Here is a 12,625-nt window from a genome sequence, read left to right as displayed (position 1 = left end):
CCCCCCCCCCCCCCAGCTCTTATGCAGGTGAGAACAGAGGGAATGTGATCACTTTTAAAAACAGGAAGAAAGTTATTTATAATGTTTTTTTATATCTATACAAAAAAATGTTGCCATTCATTTCTATTTTAAAATGAATGTGTTGTTTTACAAGGAGATTGTTTACAATTACTTTAAATAAATGACACAGATGTGCCCATGTGGAAACTGGTAATATGATATTTTATGGAAGTAGTGATAACGTTTATCAATTTATCATACAGAGTAGAAAGTCAGACTAAAGTCAGAACTTCAAATCTCCATAGTTGTTCTAGATCTGCCCCTTAGGAAAGGAAAAAAAAAAAAAAGAAAGAATAAAAACATTATAAAGAAACCTTTTAACCACTTCAGCCCCGGAAGATATGGCTGCTCAATGATCAGGCCATTTTTGCGATACGGCACTGCGTCACTTTAACTGAAAATTGTGTGATCGTGCAATGTTGTACTCAAACAAATTTTACATCCTTTTTTTTCCCACAATATAGCTTTCTTTTGGAGGTATTTGATCATCTTTTTTTATTTTTTATGCTATAAACGAAAAAATAGCGACAATTTTGAAAAAAACACAATGGGCGTTATTTCCGAAAGGCAAATCCACTTTGCACTGCAAGTGCACTGAAAGTGCATTTGGAAGTGCAGTCACTCTAAATCTAAGGGGTAGAGCGGAAATGAGGTGAAGCTCTGCGGATTTTATCATCCAATCATGTGCAAGCTATCTACAACGGATCTACAACGGCTTTACTTCCAAGTGCACTTTAACCTCCCTGGCGGTATGATTCATTCTGGTTTTGGGTGCTGAAAGCGGTACAATTATTTTGCATTGGAAATCTGGCATTTTATTTTGTAGTCCTGTAATTCTTAGGAATAACTCTCTTAAATTTGTCCAAACCAGAGTCTAGCAGACATCCCGGGTATGATAAAGCTTATAATATAATAAATAATAATAAAAATTATTCAATAATGTAATCAAATCCTAAAACACTGAAAAAGGGACACATTTTGGTTGCTATGGGAAATCTCCAAATTCCAGGCAGAAAAAAACTGTATTTATAATATAAAAGTGCATGCAGGGCACTGCCCAGACCACTAGGGACAAAGGGGGTGTGTATTTTTTAATACAGCACCGTAATCTGTAAGATTACAGTGCTGTGTGTGTTTTGTGTCTTTTTACTTTTTTGAATTTGCCGCCGATCTCCGCTCCCGTGCGCCGTAACGTCGCAGGGAACAGAGCTCCGCAGCATTCGGCACTGTAAATCGAGCGGAGGACAGCTCGATCACACAGCGTGGGGGACATCGCTGGATCCAGGGGACAAGGTAAGTAACTCTCACTGTGTCCTCCCCTGCATCGAGCGATGCGATCCCGAGTCTGGCTCGGGGTTACTGCTCCTGTTAGTGAAATCCCAACCCGAGCCAGACTCGGGATTACCGCTAGGGGGGTTAAGTGCACTTTCAAGTGGATTTGCCTTTAGTAAATAACCCCCAATATGTTGTACTTTTTGCTATAATAAATATCCCCAATTGTTTTTTAAAAAAGCCAATTTTTTCCTCAGTTTAGGCCGATATGTATTCTTCTACATATTTTTGGTAATAAAAATCGCAATAAGCGTATATTGATTGGTTTGCGCAAAAGTTATAGCGTCTCCAAAATAGGGGATAGATTTATGGCATTTTTATTATTATTTTCTTTTTACTAGCAATGGCAGCGATCTGAGATTTTTATCGGGACTGCAATGTTGCAGTGGATTAATTGGATACTTTTGACACATTTTTGGGACCACTGACAATTATATAGCAATCAATGCTATTAAAATGCACTGGCAGGGAAGGGGTTAACACTAGGGGGCGGTCAAGGGGTTAACTGTATTCCCTAGTTGTGTTCTAACTGTACGGGGGGTGGGACTGTCTAGGAGGAGAGAGAGATCGTGTTCATATTTAGTATGAACACACGATCTGTCTCTACTCCCCTGAAAGAACCAGGATTTGTGTATTTACACACACAGATCCCAGTTCTCACTCTGTCACGAGCGATCGCGGGTGCTTGGTGGTCATCGCACACGCGGGGCACTCACATCGGCTCCAGGCACACGCTGCGAGCGCGTGCCCCTAGTGGCCAAAAGGCAAAGCAACGTAAGGTAATGTCGTTTTGCCCAGCCGTGCCATTCTGCCTCAACAACAAAACTGCCCCGGCTGGTCGGCAAGCAGTTAAAGAAAAACGTTATAAGCAGTTACAGGAAACAGTTTTTTCCATATCGGATAACAGCTTTACATAAAAAAATAAAAGCCCATCACTGTAATCACGCCTGTCAGTGGAAAATGGTTTGTCTCATCCCTGTAAACTGGTTCATCTGGAAGAGAGCTTGTCCTTTGAAAAACAACAGACTTACTGCCTGGATCACCAGATGAATACCAAAACCAAAAAAGAAAACAAATGCAGCCATCACAGCTAATAATTGGTATTTGCTTTTTGGTTTAATACTGATTTAAGCTATTTCCAATTCTTAACACGCATTAAAAGATCAGTAAAGGAGTCAGAGTCAATGCTGCCCTTTTCTCTCCTAGAAAATGAAAGCGCACTAATGCTGTACATTCACAAATGAAAGTTGTCTTGTCTCCTGTGTCGATGTAGTCCATGTATAACACAATAACTTATGTGTTTACTTCTACAGATTACAGAGCAGATTGGTAATTATAAGACAGAAGGAGGTAAGTTCCCCCTCTGGATTGTTCCTGTCACTTTGTTTTGATAAAGGTTTAAATAAAAATAAAATATGTACATAAAAATAATTAAATGCATATGGATTTGTTATTGTACATATTTGAAGAAACACTGCCACCTTACCCATACAATGCCTCTGAATGGGGGTCCCCCAGCCTCCATATACTTACTTTACCTGTGTTCCCTGGCAGTTCCACTTTGACACCATGCTCTCCATCTCATTCAGAAAATGTAAAATATTCTCTGATTGGTGCCCATGCCAAGCGGCCAATCTCCTGTTTTCACAATGCAGCAAGGCAGCTGCTCGGCACCCAAAAGCAAGTGGAGATCACTAGACTAGAGGTATCTACTTCAGTAAATTCCAGCTTCAAGGAGCATCGGCCAGGTCTGGTATATACATAGTTACATTGGACCAAGCAGAATCAATAACCAAGAATAAAATATCTATACCTGGAATTCATCTTTAAGTAAAACAAACACCTATAATATTCTGGATTGTACCACTGAATGGGTAGAGTATTTACGTATAATGGTGTTGAAGAAGTATGAGATTTCGTAGTTGCGGCATAGTGGAACTTTATCTCTCTAACTTGTTCTAAATTTAGGCTTGGTTTCAGAGCGTGCAGCTAACTGAATCTTTGATGCTTTTGACCTTCAAGGCACACGCCAAAGACAAGGTTGTCAGATTGTATGCATGCTCTGGCCTTGTATTCTCTCCTGAAGTGGAGCTAATTGTGAAGAGTCAAGGTATGGCAATAATATTGTGTGCACATATCATCAAAGCTAGGACAATTGCAATATCAAAAAGAAGTAATACGTAACACTCAGTTCGATTTACATTGTCCCTTCTCTTTCTGTATGTGGATGATGGCACTGCAATTAGTTTAATAAAATAAAAACATCTAAGTACCTTTTTCCTAATGAATATACAGTACAGCTGCCACATGATAGCGATCGCCCGTGAGCCCTGGTATAGGCTTAGAAATCCCCGGAGCTTAATCTCCTAAATGTATCCCGTCAGCAGGTACATTTAGGAGCATTCTAATTGGTTAGCACTGTCACGTGGGCGGCACGGACCAATCAGAAGCCGTGTAGCCCGTCCTCTCAGTGGGGAGGAAGAAGAGGAGAGAGCTGAGAGGATTTCTAAGCCCCGGAGCCATGAGGTGGCTATACTGGGTCTCAGAATGGGCGATTACCGCCATTCAGGTTAGCGGGACTGGTGGGGGTCCTGTGTAAGTTCAGCATACAGATTTTTCTGTTTCTTACACTTTAAGGGCAGGGACTGATGTGAATGTATAATAACATATGTAAAGTGCTGTGTAAGTTGACAGTGCTATGTAAGCACCTGTAATAAATAAAAATATTCATACTTTATTTTTATTTTCATCTCATTCTTCTCACAGCTATTTTCAGTAGAGGCAGAGCTCCCTTTAATTCTTGGAACTGTGCCAGGAACATCATCTAAGGGGGAAGGCAATGATGATGTAGCCTTCCCACGATGCATCTGTGAGGCCCTGGTTACATCACCAATGCCTCACTCAATTAAAAACAGTAAAAATTTGAAAATGTTTGATGATTTCATATCAGCATGCAGAGCTGCACACTGATATGATTTGTAGTGAAAGTTGAGAAAGGTCCACTTTAAAGATTGAGCAAAGAAAAAGTAATCAGGCGCTGCTGGGGATTGAGACACTAAAGCGCACCTATTGCTTTACCCTGCAGAGGAAAACATGAATTTTCAAGTGAGCACCTATTTAGGGAAATTTATAAAGAGTTTCTATGACATTATACACTTAACAATTTGTCAGGTAATAAATATACATTGGCTAACAGGATAGAAGGCTGCAGAAGCATTTTATTCTCATAAATCATTTCTTATGGTTAAGAACACAAAGACAAGGAATTACAGGTCAGAAATCAATCACATAGAATAGCCAAGGAATGGACAAGGACTGACGTTAAGACAAAATGACAGATTTACCATTTAGGCAGGGACAGTATTACTGCTTGAAAGGGCTTTTGTGTGTCTGAATAGAACCATAATATGTATGGAGAATTAGGAACTATAGGAACAAATAGAGTGACCATCATGCAGCAAAATAACTGGGCCTTTAAAACATATATTCAAAAGTCAAAGATTAGCATTTTTACCAATATAATTTAAAAAAATTTATTCCCAAACTGAAACTCATCAGAAATTCATATGAACGCCAAATATACACATCTGAATACGTGACAGAGACAGTCCATCTCTGGGTCATAAGACCTTTTGACACAGACAAACATGTCCCCACTACAAAATGCTACTGACATCATGCAACACTGACATTTAATAGAGTTGTGCTTGGAAGATGGGTTTTCTGCTTGAAATCCTTAAATCCTAACACGATCATTTTCAGCTTCTGCAGTATGTGGAAGGAAATGGCATTACAGAGGTCATGGCATTATCTAACACAGTGTAAGCTTTGTATTTTCAGTGATTAATCTAAGAGGTCTGGGGCTTTACCACACTAGCAGTGCATCTTTCCACAGCACAGGGCTTGAGCTACAATATACACAGTTATTATAAACAGTTGCACTTTGTAATATTTTTGACTTCCATTTTCATTGGAAATATATTTGAATTTTGCATTGAAGATAATATAAGGCAAGGCTAAAACATCTAACTGGAAAAAGTAGCAACCCTAAAACATGCTGAGATCAATAAGCATGCCATGAAAAATCACTAGGTAGAATAATAACAGCCTTGTGATGCATCGGTTTGCAGTCTATTAGAGTCTTAGCCAGACGCAACAGGGGCGCAATTTATGTTTGGAATCAGTGATTTGTTGCATTTAACAAAAGTTTTCCAGGTCCCCATGGTGCATATACCAGGTGTAACAAAAAGTGATCTCACTGCCTTTTTAGCTTTCCAACCATAACTCCGGGACTCGTCTTCTTTTATCAGATGTATTTTTTTTACAATTCTTGCTAAATTGTGACTGGACTTGCTTAATCAAAAAAAGTTTAGCATATACCTCTGTGTTTGTGTGTAAATACATTTGCATAAGGCTCCTTTCATTACAATCAGGTCTGTTTGTCAATTTTTCAGTTGGACCTGAACAGACAGTCCATTCACCCCTATAGACCGGCGGGTGTAAATGTGCGCATTTAAACATGTCTACCTCCAATTCGAACCAGTCAACTATAAAAAAAATGGATCCGCCTTCTTCTAGGCGGATCAGGTCAAGGGGCAGTCGGGTGTAAACAGAGAGAGAGAGAGTCTGCTTACACCCGGCCATCCATAGGGTAGGAACTGTGGGAAGTGTCGGCACTGCAGGAACTGAGCGGACATGGACCTGTCATCTGCCTGCTGTGCTCCAATCAGCAGGCAAACAGCAGACAGATACCCTGCTGGTCAAAACAGGGTCCACCTTGTATGAAAGGGATTTAAGGCTCCTTAGACAGTTTGATTTACCTGTAAAAACGTATTGGCCTTGCTGTAATTGAAGAGGCTTTGAAAACTATTATATCAGCAAACTGAGTGCATCCCTCTGTTCATGAGATTACAAGATCTTGGAGTTGATGCATAATTGTCCCTTTAGTGATATAGTGGCAAGTAGAACCATAGCACTCAGTGAGCTGCTGCATCTCTCTGGTGTCTCTGCAGCTTCATAATAGGACCCTATATTACTTGGAGATTACTGGTATTTATTGAATAAAATGTTTACTAAGTGGTCCATGTACTATGTAAGTATGTCTGTCTATGTGACTAACCTGGTAGATACTTCCTTTTCAATGTAATGTTCTTTAGGTTATGTGTCGACAGGCTTTGGACTTGTGTCAAGGACATCAGTTTGAGGTGCTTTAAGAACATTCAGGGTTCATTGACAGATGCCTTTGACCGCCGTATAACTGGCTTCAATTGTGTTTTGCATTCCTGCAGACTTAAATCAGAATACAAAATCCACTGGATGTGAATAAAAGCCTGACGGTGCGTGCCCTAGATGTGTTTCCATTGCAGTTATATTTCAAAAAGATTATATAAGATTTGATGGGCAAACTACAGACTCTTATACATAATTATGTTCTGTGAAAGTGCTGTCACTCAATCTAAGAGGCAGTACAAGGCCTAAACTGAGTAAGGATGAGAATACCAATGTTGGAAATGTGAAGGTTTAGGTTGATGTCCCCAGAATGCTATGTTAGTGATAACACAAGGCTGTTTTTCTACCAAATGGCTACATTACAGTTAGCAGGATTTACTTTCTTTCCCAGGGAAGTATCATAAAACCAAAGGCTGGGCCATTTTTGAAAATCACTGAGCCATATTACTAATTACTGGGCAGGTCAGTTGTCATCATACCACCCATCTCATCCTATCTCACCCAATAGCACACTGTTGCAAAGAAACACATGTGAGGAAATTATATAAAATGCAAATTAGCAAATGCTAAATTGCATTGCCTTTTTGGCTTTAAAAGAGTTCTATCGTCACCAGTGTTTTTTTGTTGGGGGGGGGGGCAAAAAACTGAAAAAAGAATCATGAAAGGGGCTGAACGGGGTGGGCTGGCCGTGGTGGCAATGGATAGATTCATGCTATGCATGAATCTATCCATTGCATATAGGGGGAGGCCTGGAGAGAGGGGGCAGCGCCCGGGTGCCCCGAATGGACGGGCCGCCCCTGATTGTCACAGTATACCCTATTATTTTAACATCAATGTGGTAATAGCAATACAAACACTAGCTATTTTGACAGTCCAATATGTGCTTATTTGAAAAGTATTCTTTTATGTTGTGAGCTCTGCCTGTTTGCTGAAAATCTCTCCTACATTTCCTGGATGCTTTGCAGCTTATCTGCTGTTGTTTACTTACAATTTCTAAGGACTATATGTCCCATGGTACCTTGCTGCCTGCAAGCAGTGATTCCTGTACTGACTCTGCCTCCTGAAACTCCTCTTCTCAGAATCTCTGTAGTTCAGACAGAAGGCTGTGGGAAATGTGTGACACGGCAGTGCCAATCAACAAGGCATAGTGAATAGATGTCACAAAAATCAAAGAAGTAAACATATGGGGATGCTTATTACAAACTTTAGGATAGTTCAAAAAAATAGAAGTAGGCTAGAAATAATTGAAATTCAATTTGGGAACAAATATATGATTTTATGTTTAGACCATAGATACACTTTAAAGTATACCTAAAGGCAAAACGTGTATTTTTAGTTTTAGATAGAGGACACATGTCAGATTTGTATTGATTTCTCTGCCTCTGTTGGGAAGATTCACCCTCACTGTTTATTCTTTTATATCACCAACAGTGAAATTAAAAGTTAATCCCAAATTTTGGCTTGTCACCAAAACAGCAATAGGAAAAATCTTCCAATGAGGACACTAGTCCTGGTAACCTTGGACAAATGGGGATTTCCTGACTTTGGAGGAATTTTCTCTCATTTCCTGTTTTGGCCATGGGGCAGGAAAAGATGGGAAAACTCCCTAACAGGATACAGATGGCAAAATAAAAGACTGAGAGGGGTTTTAGCCCTCCTTTATTTTATCCAAAATGAAAAACAATATTTGTCTTTAGTTCTACTTTAAAGTGTTACTAAATCCACAAAAGTAAAATCAGTCCGTATATGGAGTAAAGCATGCTTGTTATACTCACTGCCTAACCTAAGGGGTTAATCCTCTGCATTGTGTAAAAAGGCTGTCTGATCCTGTCTTCTCTGATCTTCCCCTTCTTCCACAGTCCCCAAACCATCTCCTGATAGTACAGAGCCTTGGGGGCAAGCTGCACATGCTCAGTGTATTGCTAGAGAGTTCTTTTTTTTTCTTGGCAGGGTGCATGTGATCAGCACAAGGCCAATCAGCAGTGTCCAGACAGAGGGTCAAGAGTCATGCAGCCTCATAGGACAATCAGAGTAGAATGAAAACTCCTCCAACAAGCTTTAACCAGGCACTGATCGAGGTTAGAAGACTGCTCTAACTGCTGATGAGAAAAGGTATTTAGCAGTTTATATTAACTAAAACATATGCATTTCCATGTTCTGTGTACTGTGGGAAACCAGGTATAGTGAATGTAGGGTCCTGGGTTTAGTAACACTTTATGTAGTTGTACTTTTGTCTGAACCAGTCTCGCAGCCTGGAGTTGCTTTTTTTTATCATCACTGAGTTGTTAAGTGCCCATAGACATGCAATGTCAGAATATCTAGGTGTTCTACAGGTACATTCACAACTCTGAGCTTTGATGCGTTGCATGGAGAAATGAGTGTATTATGGTGCATTCCCATGTCAGCAGAAGGTCGCTGTTTATGTCGTGCTGACATATACGGTGTCTGCCTATTCCCTGGGGAACAGTGACGAGCTAACAAAACCTAACCCAGCCACTGTCTCTTCTCTTGAGAATAGCTTGTACCTAAAAATACTGCAAAGTACCCATAGGCTAGCAAATACCATCCAATCTATCCAATATCTACTAGTCCAAGTTCTACTTATCTTGTCTTTCAAAATTTTTAGGTAGAAAAACTTTGTTGATGGCCTCACATAAACCTTTTTTCCAAGATTTTGCAGCGAAAAAAAATGGCATATACCTTGACCTTTCAGTAAAAATCTATGAACATGCAGCAATGAGTTGCTATGGAAACCTGAAATCTTTCTATTCATTTAACAGAATAGGATTTTTCACATTTCTCGTTATGTACGTTGTATTCAGCTACAATGACAAAAAGTCAAACAGCTCTGCTAGTCTACAAACAAAAGAAATGTTGTTCCACTTAATTGTTAATGTTCTGTCTATGGGTTGAGGACAGGATACATCATTTCCCATTTAACTCTTATCCGTTTTATTCTTTTTTGCTTGTAAAGAAATTCTGTTGTATGAGAATTATTTACCAGTAACAATTTATCTTACTGGGAATTTTAAACAGAACTTCAAGTTTTAAAACAGTCCTCAAGTTTTAAACAGTCACTCCACTGAAAGCTGATGCAGAGTATATAGGCACCGAACACCCCCTGCCATGCCCCCTGTTACACGGCCCATAGAGAATTAATATGCAAAGAATGGTTAAACCGAAATGTGTTTTTTTTTTCACACAAAGTTTCCTTTATACTTTCTTTTTTTAAAACAATACTGAGGTCTTTTTAGATCTAATTTTGGGGTAATTTGGGGAGCGGATTCAGAAAATTGCAGTGGCTAGACTGTATCAGCTCTAGTTTTTTAAATGTGGTTGAACTTATAAACTATTTGTTTTTTAAACGATCTTGCTGATAAACTTGTTCTTCTGTTACAGAGTGTTAGCAGATATAGTGAGAGTGTTTAAATACTTCCAACTTTAACTTTACATTGGAAACATTGGATTCTAAAGTGTAAGTTATGATCATATATGACGTGTGTGTATCTTGCCACTCATATTGTTTCATTTTTGCAGATCGAGCATCTAGAGGTTATGGCTACTTCACAATGGTGCTGCCTCAATCACATATGGCATTTATGCTGCATCTTAAAAACTAGAGCAGATAGGGGAAAATTGCTGCCAATTTTGGAATCAGTTGGTCAAATATACCAAGGAATAGGTCTAACATTCGAGGCACCAAAATGTGTGCTGGCCTGTGTGTGATAATTAATCTGTTAGTGTAAAAGGTTTAGTGTAGTGTAACACATTTGGTAGTAAAGTATTACATTTATTATAGAGTCCTACACATCTGTTCAAAATGAGGGACACCTGAGCAGGTAAGAAGGACAGAGGGATGTGGTTCAAAATGAGGGACAGCTGGGATGTATGCTAGCTTATATCCCTTAGAGCTTCCAGTTTCTAAATGTCCCCACCAAAATTGCTAGAACAGATCCATATCATCCTTAAACTCCTCTTTATTCACCTGCATTCTCCATAATGTGGCATGAATGAAAATGCTAACAGGGAAAATGAGTGCAGTACATGGACAGTCTGGCAGACCAGGGAAATCAGCTGTAGATATTTCTTAACTTGAGTCCCCTAGAGATATAAGAAGTCAGTGTATGATTCAACCCAAGTGCATCTACCCTAAAACTGTCAACCAACTATAGACACAATTCACAAAGCTTTACACAAGGAAAGACTTGACAATTCTCATTAGACTCATCTAAATGTAACTGTCATCCTTTTATTAAGTGGTTCTAATGTCTAAAAGGTTTTTTTTTTTTTTATGTTAATGCATTCTCTGCATTAAAGTAGCTGTAAACCTCAGTCATGGAATCTGAGCAAACCCCTACTGTATAGCTGTAGTGTTTACGTATCACTCTCAAAGCAAAAGTGTAATTTCTCTCTGGTGCTTCATTCCTCTGTTATCAGCATGAGTCACTTCTGAGAAGTTTTCCCGACACATGAGATAAATTTGTGTCGGGAGGGATGGGGGGGATGGGGGGGGGGGGGTTGAAGAGCCCAGAATGGAGCTTGTCTATTCACAACACAGTTCTACTGTGTGTGATTGGGGGGGGGGGGGAGGGGTGGTCCTTTCCTACAATCAGCTCTTACACACTGCAGTCTCTCTTCCCACTCCTCTGTGCTCCTGACAGATGAAGAAAGATTTTTTAACTCGATCTGCCTTTTTGAAAGGGGTGTAGATAGGAGAAGATGTAAAATCTATGTAGGAGGATTTGTTTAATCTCTGTGTATCATCTGAGGCTATTAACTTCACTGGGTATATGTGAGGGTTTACAACCACTAAGGTAAAAAAAACTTCCACTGTTTATTCCCCCTCCCTAGCACTTACCTGACTCCTGTATCGATCCAGAGCTGTGCCTGACTGCTTGTCTTCTCTCCCTTTCTTCCTGGTCTCATAGGCTTTGCTGAGAACAGCAGGAACCATTGGCCCCTACTGCTGTCAATCACATCTAGTAAGCAAAGAGCAGGGGGTGGGGCTGAACCTTGTTGTGTGTTGTGTAGACACACAGAACCCGGCTCAGGATTGAGCCCACACATCTGCCCACATAACAAGTGGCCTGCTATGAGGGCAGGCATAGAAAAGGAGGAGCCAAGAGAGCCAGTGGGAGACCCCAGAAGAGGAGGTTTTGGGGGCGCTCTGTGAAATACCATTGCACAGGGGAGGTAATTATAAACTTGTTTAATATTTTAATAAAAAAGAAAATAGATTTTACAACCACTTTAAATAATGATCCTTTAATTGGTGTGTTAGCTTTGTGAATTGATCCCATATTCCTGTTGTGGCATTAAAGGGAACCTGACCTAACATTTTTAGGGCAACAGCAGTACTGAAGGGCAGACACCTTATGATACCTGCAGATACCAGTAGTGATTTACAAATTAATCATATGTCCCTGTGGATCCAATTGTATTTTAGGCCCAGGCAGCAAAAGACCTCAACCTCAACTTATTCCCAAATCAAAAGTATACCTTAAGCAGTGCTGGATTATCAAATATGCAGAGTAGGTATTGGCCTATGGGTCAAACACCATTTAAAGTGGTATTAAAGGTTAGTTTTTTTTTTTTAAATAACAACTATCTTATACTTACCTGCTCTGTACAGTGGTTTTGCACAAAGCAGCCTCGAGCTTCCTCTTCTTGGCCAGTGCTCCTGGCTCCTCCTCCTTGACCATAGAATGCATTACAGTAAAAAACTTTCAGCCTTTACAACCACTTTAGGTGCACTGTTAACAACGAGTCAAAATAATATTGATTGGATCTTAAAAGAAAATGACAATGAAGCTTTCTTAAGTTGTTTACAAAAGATTTAAAAAAAATAAACTTAACCACTTGCTTACTGGGCACTTAAACCCCCCTCCTGCCCAGACCAATTTTCCGTTTTCAGCGCTGATGCATTTTGAATGACAATTGCGCAGCCATACAACACTGTACCCAAGTTATATTTTTATAATTTTTTTCCCACAAACAGAGCTTT

The 12,625-nt window shown here is 39.7% G+C and overlaps 1 protein-coding gene and 1 long non-coding RNA gene across 3 annotated transcripts in view; one reads left to right on the top strand and one right to left on the bottom strand.

Annotated features, from left to right (window-relative positions):
* ANK2 (ankyrin 2) overlaps positions 1-12,625 on the bottom strand; it is a 749,119-nt gene that overhangs the window by 482,118 nt on the left and 254,376 nt on the right. The gene's annotated exons all lie outside the window — the stretch shown is intronic.
* LOC143974931 (uncharacterized) overlaps positions 1-12,625 on the top strand; it is a 57,334-nt gene that overhangs the window by 42,490 nt on the left and 2,219 nt on the right. Inside the window, exons 4-6 of the long non-coding RNA XR_013272299.1 lie at positions 2,706-2,742; positions 8,572-8,733; positions 10,021-10,096. This is a non-coding gene — a long non-coding RNA (uncharacterized LOC143974931). The remainder of the gene's footprint in view (positions 1-2,705; positions 2,743-8,571; positions 8,734-10,020; positions 10,097-12,625) is intronic.

The sequence above is a fragment of the Lithobates pipiens genome, unplaced genomic scaffold (genome assembly GCF_037356315.1).
Source record: "Lithobates pipiens isolate NorthernLeopardFrog02 unplaced genomic scaffold, aLitPip1_a1.2 Scaffold_13, whole genome shotgun sequence".
Classification (NCBI taxonomy): domain Eukaryota; kingdom Metazoa; phylum Chordata; class Amphibia; order Anura; family Ranidae; genus Lithobates; species Lithobates pipiens.
This window is presented reverse-complemented; position numbering and strand designations above follow the sequence as displayed.